This window comes from Hypanus sabinus, chromosome 17 (assembly GCF_030144855.1).
Source record: "Hypanus sabinus isolate sHypSab1 chromosome 17, sHypSab1.hap1, whole genome shotgun sequence".
NCBI classification, from domain to species: Eukaryota; Metazoa; Chordata; class Chondrichthyes; order Myliobatiformes; family Dasyatidae; genus Hypanus; species Hypanus sabinus.
The window spans coordinates 69,427,715-69,441,123 of NC_082722.1; the positions used below are offsets into that span (position 1 = coordinate 69,427,715).

General features: G+C 43.4%; 1 long non-coding RNA gene across 3 annotated transcripts in view; it reads right to left on the minus strand.

Moving 5' to 3' along the window:
- The window catches only part of LOC132407035 (uncharacterized), a 54,610-nt gene that overhangs the window by 34,956 nt on the left and 6,245 nt on the right, over positions 1 to 13,409 (minus strand). For all 3 annotated transcript variants that reach the window (XR_009516357.1, XR_009516356.1, XR_009516358.1), the window contains exon 2: positions 8,374 to 8,542. This is a non-coding gene — a long non-coding RNA (uncharacterized LOC132407035). The remainder of the gene's footprint in view (positions 1 to 8,373; positions 8,543 to 13,409) is intronic.

Below are 13,409 nucleotides of genomic sequence, written 5' to 3' on the forward strand. Positions count from 1 at the left end.
CTCAGCTTCCTTCTTTCAGCAGTGAAATCCTTGCTCTTCTCAGTTCCTTTTGGATCACCCTATGCTGTTTTTAACCAGCATTTGGCAAAATTGAGTATTTTCAGTTGTTAACAAAAAACAGAACTTACGAGATGAATTTATTTCTATAAGGTACATGTTAAAACTTGTAATAACATTTACAAAACAAGTCAGGCTGCTCTCTCTTCCTCAAAAACATCTCCATTCTTTTTAATGTAATTGTGTACGTATGTGATTTTCCATTTTATCCCCATCTGAGCATTTGTTCCTTCTGTTTTTTCTTCCACTGACCAGCGTAACATATTGACAAATTGGATAAGTTGCTCAATCATCTACACAAGCACTTCCAAAGCTATTTTTAAAGCACAGAGAATGAGAAAATTAATTCTTTATACTTGACATTTATAGCCAGCACAGAGTTTTATTGCCACTATTTTCAGTTTTTTTATATATTTCTAAAGTCCGTGCATGTGGGTATGTGTGAATGAGTGTGAGAGAGCAGAAATGAGAGTGTGTGTGTGTGTGTGTGAGAGCTAAGTGTGTGCACGAGTGTGCAAGAAAGAGAGTGTGAGAGGGAATGTGTGCAAGAGAGTGTGTGTGTGAGAGTGAGAGAGTAGGAGAGTGGGAGGGGAGAAAGAGAGGGAGACTGTGTGCTTTGTGTATGTGTATGCCAGCAGCTACTACCAACAAAATGTTTTACAGGGCTGGGTATTACAGTATTAATTAATTTCAAGATCAACAGAGATACCAAGGATTTTACTGGATGGGTCATAAAAAGTAACTGCTGAAGTGAGTTGTTAACTGTTGATACCACAAGATGCGATGGAGCTGCAGCTAGCAAACAGTTTGCAACAATGCAGCAGGCAGTAGTTTACATCTGTGGTTCCTTTCAAAATATTTACTTGGGCCAGACGGATGTTAAATGTTGACAGAAAAGCATGACGACAAGTTGTGACCACAGGAAGCGGAACAGGGTATGCTCACATACACAAATTAAGCATTATGTTCGTAACAGAGGCAGTCTTTTACCTCCTGCCTCCATAACAGCACGTTGCTTAGCTAGGCCAATGAATTTAAAGCAGCCAGAGTGGCCATTCAAATCAGGATTATGCCACAATCTCTTGGTTTTAGATACTGCAATGGCATTGTGTCCAATACACACTTTCAAAACACATCACTCTGGATCTCCAGGAGGATGATACAGAGGGAGATCAGCACATTTTGTCAGTCTTCCATTACTTCTTTAAAGTCAAAGTTCAAAGTAAATTTGAAGTCAATAGGAAGTATGGATTGTGTGGATAGTCAGAGGCTTTTTCCCAGGGCTGAAATGGCTGCCACAAGAGGACACAGGTTTAAGGTGCTCGGGAGTAGGTACAGAGGAGATGTCAGGGGTCAGTTTTTTTACGCAGAGAGTGGTGATTGTGTGAAATGGGCTGCTGGCAATGGTGGTGGAGGCGGATACGATAGGGTCTTCTAAGAGACTTTTGGGTAGGTATCTGGAGTTTAGAAAAATAGAGGGCCTAGTAAGCCTAGTAATTTCTAAGGTAGGGACATGTTCGGCAGAACTTTGTGGGCCGAAGGGCCTGTATTGTGCTGTAGGTTTTCTATGTTTCTGTGTTTCTAAATTTATTATCAAAATATGTATATCACCACATGTTACCCTGAGAATTCATTTTCTTGTAGACATTCACAGAAGAACAAAGAAATACAGTAGAATCAGTGAAGAACTGCACCAAGACTGACAAACAACCAATGTGCAAAAGTCAAACTTGCAAATAAAAAAAAACAATAATGCAGTGATAAATAAAGAACACAAGAAAATCTGCAGATGCTGGAAATCCAACACAACACATACAAAATGCTGGAGGAATTCAGCAGTTCAGGAGTATCCATGGAAATGAATAAAAAGTTCACATTTTAGGGCTGAAACTCTTCTTCAGGACTGGAAAGAAAGGTTAGCCGGAAGGTGATTGGTGAAGCCAAGTGGGTAGGAAAGGAAAAGGGCTGGAGAGGAAGGAATCTGATAGGAGAGGAGAGTGAACCATAGGAGAAAGGGAAGGAGGAGGGGACCCAGGGAGAGGTGATAGACAGATAAGAAGATGTAATTAGCCAGAGTGGGGAACAGAAGAAGAGTGGAGTGGAAGGGAATATTTTTTACTGGAAGGAGAAATTGATATTCATGCTGTCAGGTCAGAGGCTATATAAGGTGTTGCTCCTCCACCCTGAGAGTGGCCTCATCTTGTCAAAATGAGAATGGGAATTGGAATTAAAATATTTGGCCACCAGGAATTTCTGCTTTTGGCAGATGGAGCGTAGGTGCTTGACGAAACAGTCCCCTAAATTATAATGGGCCTCACCAATGTAGGGGATGTCACATCAGGGGCATAGGACACAGTAGATGACCCCAAAGGTTCCACAGGTGAAGTGTTACCTCACCTGGAAGGACATCAGACTTCAGTCCCAAAGGACTGTTTGGGGCCCTGAATGAAGGCGATGGAGCAGGTGAATGGGCAAGTGCAGTATTTTGGCCGCCTGCAGGGATAAGTGCCAGGAGGAAGATTAGTGGGGAGGGATGAATGGCCAAGCGAGATATTGAGGGTGCAATCCCTGTGGAAAGTGGGGGTGGGGGGGAGAGGTAAAGATAAGTTTGAAGATAGGATCCCTTTGGAGATGACGAAAGTTTCAGAGAATGATGTGTTGGATACAGAGGCTCATGAGGTGATAGATATAGACAAGAGGAGCTCCATCGTTGTTAAGGAGGTGGAAAGATATTGCGAGCATGAATTTTTGGGCAATGGAGAAGATGTGAGTGAGGGCAGCAGCAATGTTGAAGGAAAGGAAATCTTTTCTTTGAAGGAGGAGAACACCTCTAATGTCATAGAATGGCAAGTGTCATCCTGGAAACAGATGCAACGGAGAAAAGGAAACGAGAAAAGGGAATGACATTTTTACAGGAGACAGGGTGGAAAGAGGCATCGTCAAAATAACCATGAGAATCAGTAGGTTTATATAAGGAGCAAACATGAGGAAGTCTGCAGATGCTGGAAATTCAAGCAACACACACAAAATGCTGGTGGAACACAGCAGGCCAGGCAGCATCTATAGGAAGAAGCACTGTCGACGTTTCGGGCCGAGACACTTCGTCAGGTTTATATAAGGTGTCAGTTAGCAGTCTGTCTCCAGAGATGTAGACAGAGAGATTGAGAAAGCAGACAGAGGTGTCAGAAAAGGACCAAGTGAATTTAAAGTCAGAGTGGAAGTTGAAGGCAAAGCTGGTGAAATTGATGAGGTTAGCATGGGTGCGTGAAGCATTAACGGGGAAGGCTTGGAACATGGACAGTTCTACGTAGCCAAAGAAAAGACAGGCATAACTGGGGCCCACGTGTGTGCCCAAGGCTACCTCTCGTCTGGAGAAAGCGGGAGGTGTCAAACATTTTTGAGGGTGAGGACCAGTTCTTCCATACAAAAAGGGTAGGAGTAGAGGAGAACTGGTTGGTTCTTTTATTGAGAAAGATGCAGAGAGCTTTAAAGTCTTCTTGATGGGGGATAGGATTGTACAGGGTCTGGACATCGATGGTGAAATTGAGGTAGTCAGGACCAGGTAACCGAAAGTTAGTGAGAAGATCAAGAGCTTGAGAAAGTTGTGGATGCACGTGGGAAGGGGCTGAACCAAGAGAGGAAGAATGAAGTTGAGGCATGAGGACATGAGTTCAGTGGGGCAAAAGCAAGCAGAGACAATCGGCCTACCTGGACAGTCAAGTTGGTGGATCTTGGGTAACTGAAGTTCCAATTCCAACAGCCCTGGATGCCCCACATTGCAGTCTCTGCTGCCTCCTTCTCAGACTTTGATTTGATTTGGTGCCCCCAGACGGTGGATCTTGCCAACTCCAACCCCAGCTCTAATGGTCCTGAATGCTTCCAGACCCGTGACACAATTGTCAAGGGCTGCCAACTTCCAGGGCTGTTGGAACTGGAAATTGGCTCTGGGGAGTGCACTTCACTGTATCTTTTGATGCACATGTGATAAACTAATGGGCTGAATCTGACTCCCTGACAGCACATTCAAATCTGCTTCGGTGAGGGACAGATCAAGCTGGCCAAATACTGAGAGCCCCTAATTGCACAGACAAGTGGGCAATGGAAACTGCTTGTTTACAAATGTTCTGCTCAATGTAACTTCACAGTCCATGAAGTGTTACTTTATTAATAACACACCTCTGTGGTAGATTGTGGCAAGCTATCACTGCAAACAATGAAGAGGCAAGCAAAGGCAAGGCTGGCTGGAGGTTTGATCCACGCAAGTGCGAGGCAAAGTGGGACCATGGCATGTTCGACGAGAAGTGGTCAGAGTGAGGTTGAGACAGTGTCAGTGTCAGGGATGGAGTTGGAGCGAGCAGATCAGAGATGAGTTGGTGCGGAGGAGTTTTGGAGCCCGTCCACTTAAACCGGGAGCAGGTTTCGATCGATCAAAGCGCTGAGCAGGTGGTCAAGAATGGTGTTGGACTGGGTGCCGGGGTACAGATCCAGAGAATATTGCTGTGGCATAGTCTGGGTCCTAATGTGAGGGTGACCCAGTATTTGGGATGATTTAAATGCAGGCCATGATAGACTGAAAAGGTAGAGGGTTGGGACTAGAGAATAGGTTGGGCTGGTTCATTTCGCTCTTCCGCAATGTTTACTCCTCTCTCCATGGCACTGAGGCTGTGAGACTGCTCTGGTTGCTATGTGCTTCATGTGCCACTGTGTGATGAACTGAGACTGAGGATATGGGCCTACTTCGGCTGCTCTGGGCTCTGGCTCTATCAACTCAATCTGATTCAGAGTGCTCTTGCTTGCTTGTATTGCTTGCATGATTTGTGTTTTTTCCCTCTCTTTCTCTGCGCATTGGGTGTTGGTCTTTTATTTAAATTGGGTTCTTTTGGGTTTCTTGCTTTGTGGTTGCCTGTGAGCAGATGAATCTCAAGATTCATCTTTCTTTGATAATAAATGTATTTTGAATCCTTGGATAAGGTTGGTCTGTCTTGGGGACCATCAGTAAATAGGTTGTTTCCTCCCTCTATTGAATATTGATGATCTCTTCATTCTACTTTATCTTTTTTGATTATTAAGTGCAATCATGATCAGTAGCCAGATCAGAAATGCTGATCAAGTCAACTAGTTCCCAAAGAGAACTCTGATAGGCCAGTCAGATGGTCTGCTGCTCCTTTAGCTCCTTCTCAACCTCTGGAATTTAATGGCTGCGGAAACTCTGTTGATGTTTTGCAGAGGATATTTTTGTTTTTAAACATGAATTGTAAGCATATAAGTATTTATTTAAGAACTGAGTGTATAGCACATACATCCTTGCTAAGTCTGCAGCTCAGTGGAGATTTACTGCATTAATAAAGTTTATTTTGTTGATAGCTCTATTTCTGCTATTAACATACGTGAGCAGCAATAGAAACAAGAGATTCTGAATAAGCAGGAAATCCAGAGTTACACACACAGAATGCTGGGCTGATAAAGGCTCTTGGCCTGAAACACTGACCATTTATTCATCTCCATAGATGCTGCCTTATCTGTTGAGATCCTCCAGCATTTTGTGTGTTCCAAGCAGCAATAATTGTGCTTGTGTCCCCATTGAATACGAGCCTTGAACCACAGTATCACTGAGTGAGAAGAGTCCTCAAGCTGTGCTAAAAGCATCTGCAGGTCTTCATGGTCTGCACTGATACTATGATTTCTCAATGCCCAGAGGCACTAAAAAGAGAAGGATCACAGATGTTTGGATTTAGAGCAACACACAACCTTCTGAAGGAACTCAGCAGGTCAGGCTTCATCTATGGAGGGCAAGGAATATTACTTTATTTAGAGAGACAGCTCAGTAACAGGCTCTTTCAGTCCAACAAGCCCACACAGCCCAATTACACTCATTGACCAATTAACCTGCTAACTCATAACTCTTAACAGATTCTTTCTTTTCCAGCCCTTGACCCTTCCCACCCACCTGGATTCATCTGTCAGCTATCTTCCTTCTCCTCCCGTCAGCTTCTATTCCGGCATCATCTCCCTTCCCTCTCAGTCCTGAAGAAGATTTCAGCCTGTAACACTGACTATTTACAATTTTCCGTAGATGCTGCCTGACCTGCTGAGTTCCTTCTGCATTTGGTGTGCGTTGCTAACCCATAGACCTTTGGAGTATGGGAGGAAGCTGGAGCATCCTAAAGAAATGCACATCTTCACGAGGAGAACATACACACTCCTTATAGACAGAAGTAAGGATTGAACCTGGGTCATTGGTGACCTGGTTACGCTAGCAGTTACGCTACTGTGAATTGTCGACATTTGGAATCAAAACCCTCAGTCAGGAGTGACAGCAAAGAAGGGAGATGGGTCAGTATAAAGATGAGAAAGGGAGTGGTGTTTGCTGGTCTGAGGAAGGATGGAGGATGGAGGCAGGCTGTACCAGGTAGGGGAGGAGAGCGAGCTCATGTTGGTAGACTGTAGCAGGTGGATGATAGATGGAGGCCAACAAAGAGAGGTAAATAATAATGGGAGGAAAACGGACTGAGCTGGGAGTAGGAGTGTAAAGATGAAGACAATTGCTGGAGGGAGATAGGCAGGAACACAAAGGGCTGCCAAGCTGGGATCTGGTAGGTAAAGGAGTTTAAAATGGGAACTATTAGAATACCTCCCTCACTACTCCCCTTCTCTTCTTGCTGTGTCCCTCGTCACTCTCAGACTGATGCAGAGTATTGACATGGAGCATCAATTCCATTGCCTGCCCTCCACCAGCAGATGCCTCTCAATCCACTGAGCTCCTGCGGCAGGCTGTTAATACAAGAGGTTCAGTGTACCACTCGTAGTACTGCTCACAGGCTGTCCAGCCCTTTAATGAAGTCTGTCTAGTAGAATTGATGACAATAGTTGGCAGCTTTCTCTCCAAGTACTTGTAGTGTGCACATTTCCACAAGACCACCCCAGGGTTCATCCTGTTGAACAGCTAGTTCTATTTGAGATCAAAGAATGAGTGACCCACAAATGCATCATTAGCTATTTTTACAGGACATTCAGTGTAAGTATAGCCTTGTAATCACCAAGATGATTGAAGCACCTTCATCCATAGTGTCATATTCCCTGACACTTACATGAGGCCATGCTGGTCTTTCCCATCTTATGGAGCCATGTGTCTTGCGTTCTGAGTGAGGCAACACAATATGATGTGATACACATGAAATGCTGGAGGGGAGGAACTCAGTGGCCAGGCACATCTATCCAACCAATTTTCCTCCTTCCTTTCCAGTCCTGATGAAGGGTCTTGCCCCGAATAATCAAATGTTTATTCCTCTTCCTAAACTCTGCTTGACCTGCTGAGATCCTCCAGCATTTTGTGTGTGTACTGTGGATTTTGAGCATCTGCAGAATCTTTTGTGTTTAATATGGTGCTGCAGACAACAGAGGAGAAACTGCCATTACCATCCTGTTTTCATTGGCAGATACTTTCGCTCAAGAATCACACCATGACCAAAACAGACTCACATTATTAAACACAATTCCCCCACTAAACAACATTCTGCATCTCCCCTTTGAAGCTATCCTCCATGTTAACAAATTACCAAAATTCTTTTACCAGTCTGTCTGCAGGCTGAACATCCCCGTGGTGTCTGATCTAACAAAGGCTTGGAAGTTGCACCTTATTGTCAGTGACTTCAGCCTCACCATAAATTTGCCAGCTGTTTCCGTAAATGATTACATATGTCAAACCTGAAGTTTCCAAAAAAATTCTGATGGCACTGGGCTGAAAATTCCCTTCAAGATTTTCATTTATGCAGTGCAACCCACAGTTAACGCAGCAAACAGACTCAGCAACACCTCAGGTATCTGCTCCTGCCTACCAGCAACAGTGTGCCCTTTTGATACATGGGCACTTTGCTCCATTCTGTGTCATATCTTGGGCTTTACAGTATCATTCACTCTCTGTACTGTTTCTATTTATTCCATTGCATTGTCTCATATCGACAGGCACACCAGTGGTTTAGTGGCTGGTGCAACACTGCTATAGTTTGGGGCATTGGAGCTCGGACTTCAATTCTGGCATCTGTAAGAAGTTTGTACGTTCTCCCCATGACCGAATGGGTTTCTTCTGACTGCTCCAGTTTCCTCCCACAGTCCAAAGCTGTACCAATTTGTAGGATTAATGGTAATTTTAAATTGCCCTGTGATTAGGCTGGTGTTAAATAGGTGGGTTGCTGGGCAGTGTGGCTCATTAAACCAGAAGGCCCTGTTCCACAATGTGTCGCTAAAAAAATAAGTAAGTAAGTAAATAACTAAATAAATAAATAAATTGCCAATTAGAGACAAACTGCCCAAACTTACCTCACTAGCTGTCCAAGGTAATCAGCCCAGCCACTTTCTCTCATGATTACTGATTTACTCAGAAAATTCTGTCTCTATGTTCTTTGCACTTGTTAACACTCCTGCTGCCCTCTCAGGTGGTAACAGTCCAGACTCAATGTGGCATCTATGGGCTTGTTAGTATTTCTCCCTGCAAAGGCAAATATCAGAGATAAATTTCTCAACAGAGCATCCTTTATTGAAAGTAGTAAATATTCGGCTAAGTCGTGATGGCTGATCCAATAACATATCCAAGTCTTACCACATGGTACACTCAGTTCTTAAAGGGACACAGAGTAAAATGCTCCACTGGTATTAAATACCGGTCCTGTGAATAACTCACACACATACTCAATCTCTGGTGTCTTTAATCTGACAAACTGATCTGTGTTATGAATAACACGTAATATTATGAATTAATAAATAAGAAACTTACTTTTTGAAAAATAAATCGCAAATGTTTAAAGAAACCACACCATATTTCTTAAAGTTCGAAGTACATATATGTTTCTATATACAACCCTGAAGATTAATTTTCTTGTGGGCATACTCAATTAATTTATAGAATAATAACCAAAACAGAATCAATGGAAGATCACCTAACTTTGGCACTCAACCAGAATGCAGAATTCAGCAAACTGTGCAAATGCAAAAAGAAAGAAATAATAATAGAAATAAATAAACAAGCTATAAATATTGAGAACATGAGAAGAAGAGTCCTTGAAAGTGAGTCCATATGTTGTGGGAACATTTCAATGATGGAGCAGGTGAAGTTGAGTGAACTTATCCCCTCTGGTTCAAGAGCCCAATGGTTGAGGAGGAATAACTGTTCCTGAACTTGGTGGTGTGAGCCCTGAGGCTTCTGTACCTTTTTCCTGATGACAAAACCGAGAAGACAGCATGGCCTGGGTAGTGGGCATCCCTGATGATGGATGCCGCTTTCCTGCGACAGTGTTTCAGTGGATGTGCTCAATGGTATGGAGGGATTCACCAGTAATGGACTGGGCTGCATCCATTATTTTTTGTAGGATTTTATGTATTATTCATACCAGGTGGTCATGTAGCTGGTCAATACTCTCCACTACAACAAGTGTTACAGAGAGTGATTGCTGCAACAGATTAGTGCCCCATCCACTGGCACCAATGTAACAAATGGGCCATCTGTTGGGACATTGCATCCTGGAGGATGCTGAAAGAAAATCTATTCTCCAAACGCGCAAGTTTAAGGTGAAAGGGGATAGACCTGATGGGAAGCTGAGGGTCAACTTTTCCCACACAAGAGAGCGTATTTAGCAGCATGGTAGTGTAGTGGCAAGCACAAAGCTTTACATTATCAGCGACCTAGGTTCAATTCCCACTGCTGCCTGTAAGGAGTGTGTATTTCTCCATTTTAGGTTTCCTCCAGATGCTCCTGTTTCCTTCCACAGTCCAAAGATAACTGGTTTGTAGGTTAATTGATAATTGTGAATTGCACGGTGATTAGGCTAGAGTTAAATTGAGAGATTGCTGGATAGCACAGCTTGTGCAGCCCGTGGGCCTATTCTGTGTTGTATCTCAGTACATAATAAATAAATATATATGGGATGAGCTGTCAAAGGAAGTGGACAATGTAGGTAAAATACAACATTTTAAAGGCACGTGGACAGGTTCAAAGGTCGAAGTAAATTTATTATCAAAATGCGTATATGTCACCATATACAACCCTGAGATTAATTTTCTTGCAAACATTCTTGGAAGAACAAAGAAGCACAATAGACTCAATGAAAAACTACATACAAAGACTGACAAACATCTAACATACAAAAGTCAAACTGTGCACAAACAAATAGATAGATAAATAGATGAATAAACAACAATGAGAACATAAATTGTAAAGTCTTTGAGCCCTTGACCCTTCAGCAGCCTGAAGTGTAATAACAGTTTATGAACCTGGTGTCTACCTCCTTCCTGATGCCAGCGGTGAGAAGAGAGCATAGATTGGATGATGGGGAGCGGGGTTTCTTTGCTGATGGATGCCGCTTTTTTGTGGCAGCACTCCTTGTAGATGTGCTCAAGTGCTCAATGGTGGATACATTAGACTGGAAAGGTTTGGAAAGAAATGTATCAAGTGCTGGTAAATTAGACTATGTTTTTGTGGCCACTTTGGTTAGCACAAATAAGCTGGGCTGAAGGGACTCTTTTCAGGTTGCATGACTCTAAATGCCTGTAGTGGTGGATAATATTGGGTGGTTTGTCACTCATCAGACGATTCAACCATGAAGTCATGAAAGGTAGTACAAATTAAAATGATGGAAGGTGTATGGGGGCAGTGGGCACATGGTCATTCTGGTTTCTATAGACAAGGATACAGCATTCAGTGACAGGGCGAGTGAAGTTTTCCCCTTTGGTTCAAGAGCCTGATAATGAGGGTTAGTATCTGATCCTCAGGACCCACACCAGCAGGTTCAGGAACAGTTATTACCCCTCAACTGTTAGCTCTTGGACCAGAGGTGAGAACTTCACTTTTCCCATTACTGAACATTCCCTGAGTCTATGAACTTACATTCAAGGACTCTTCTTCTCATATTCTCAATATTTATTTATTATTATTGTTTTTTGTTTTTTTTTGTATTTGCACAGGTTGTTGTTTTTTTTCTTTCATTGATTCTATTGTGTTTCTTCTACTTACTGTGATTTCCCGCAAGAAAATGTATCTCAGAGTTGTATATGGTGACAGGTACTTTGATAATGCATTACTCTGAACTTTGAACTTGAACTTTGAGTAACACTGAAAGCAAATAGCTATGAAAAACAACTTCTCTTTTAAAACTGGGAGGGTAGAAGCTGGAATCTATAGTTAGTACTCTTGAATATGGATTGGTGTTCTCAAAACAAGTTCAAGTTCCACCTGAGCTGTCAGTTTTCCAAATAAATAATTACATTTGGAATTAAAAGAAATGACCAGTAATGTTGAATATGAACCTACCAGGTTATTGCCAACAAAACTTTTCTGGTTTAACAGTCATTTTTGTAGAAAGAAATCTGCTATTTTACTAACCTGGTCTAGCCTATCTGTGAACACAGGTCCTAAACCTCCTCTGCAGAAAGGAAAGGCGTGTGTATTTTATAGGTTTTATGTAATGTATTGCACTGTACTGCTGCCGTGATACAAAGAAGTTCATGACAGAATAACAATCCCGATGAAGGGTCTTGGTTCAAAATGTTGACACTTCATTCCTTTCCATAGATGGTGTCTGACCTTCTGAGTTCCTCCAGCACTTGTGTTACTCCAGTTTTCCAGCATCTGCAGAATCTCTTGTTTTGTTTTTAAATTTCTTGCCATATGACAGTGATAATAAACCCAATTCTGATTTTAAATCCTAATTTTAACTACGTCCACAGTCCATAAACAGTTATAACATGGCATCAAGATGGCTGTGGCCACATGTAGAAAAGATACTGGGAAAATAGATGTGAGAAGCTTTAATGAATATCCATCACATTTAAATAGTAACTCTGTTGCAGTCTCTATAGATGCTACTTAACCTGTTGGACATTTCAAGCCCAATTGGCTTTTATTTCAGATGTTCCGCATCTGCAATTGTATATTCTGTGAGTTGTGCTGGTCACCTTGGAGAGCAAGTGAGATGTGAGCATGGTGGGGCAGCTTGTCGCTCATTGGCAATCTATTTACTTATTTATTTAGAAATACAGCCCTTTGGACCTAATAAGCTGTTAAATGGGCAGTAATTTCTGTAAAGTAATTAAAGTAAGTAAAGTAATTTCTGTTTGAGTCACATCTGGGAGAGTCACATCCGATTTGCATTGTCTAGAGAAGGGGATCATAACAGAATGTACAGTATCTGTGATCTTCTTCTCTTTGGCGATGAACATGTTGGCCAAGTCAGCATAGTGCCGATTGTCTAGGTCTGGCCAAGCACCAATAAGAGCATTCATGGATGACCTGACTGTAACAACAACATCAGTGCCAGGATGCAGATGGGTCCTCCGGAGTCTGCAGAATCTCACTGCTTGGGCAAGGATGAGCTTCAATCCTAAGAAATCCAGGTTCTTAGTACTTAAGAGAGGAAAGGTGGTTGACAAATGCCTCTTTAATCTCGGAGGCGCCCAAATTCCAAGCCTATCAGTGAAGCCAGTGAAGAGCCTTGGCAAGGTGTTTGCAGTTCACTGAGGACAGAGCATCTATCAAAGCGGCTGGGGAAGAGCGCTATGGCAACAGTCGGCTGCTGTGGACAAGTCAAAGCCGCCGAGTAAATTCTCCCTCAGATCCTGTGGTGTCTGCTAGTCTATGATGCCCAACTGTCAACAGCAGGGATCTTTGAGAGAAACATCAGCCAGCACCTATGAAGGTGGCTGGGTCTGCCAAGGAGCCTAAGCAGCATCGACTTGTACAGGAAGAAAAACAGACTGAAACTTCCCGTCAGCAGTGTGAGAGCAGAGTTCATGGTCACCCGTGCAAGAGAAGTACTGCAATACCGAGCAGCCAACAACCCGAAGGACTCACACGCTGGCACTGGACGGGTAGGAGATGGAGGGCACAGGATGAAGCTGAGCAAGCTGAAGCACAGCTATGCCATGGTGTGCTGGTGGGCTCAGAGGCATTGGGATGGGTGGGTTTGTGTTGCTTCCCAACAGTCCACTACGATAAGGTGCAGGGAAGAGCGAGGCGCCAGGTGGTTCAGCTGGAGGTGTGGGCTATCTGGAGGAGCTATGCGTCAGCAAGATTGTTGGCATGCGGCAACAAGGCGCGCAGACAAGATGGGACCAGATAACGGGGCGCAACATCTGACGGGGGGAGATTTGGCGAGCTGCACCCCACAGCATCAAGTTCCTGATCCAGTCGGTCTATGATGTCTTGCCAAGCTCAGCGAACCTCTACTCCGACCTAGGACAAGCCCGAAAAACCAGCGTGCTCCCTGTGCTGAGGGAAGGGGCCACTAGAACACATCTTCAGATGCTGCCCAAAAGCCTTGGGGGGAGGAGCGTTACCGTTAGCGCCACGGCCAGGTGCTGAAGAC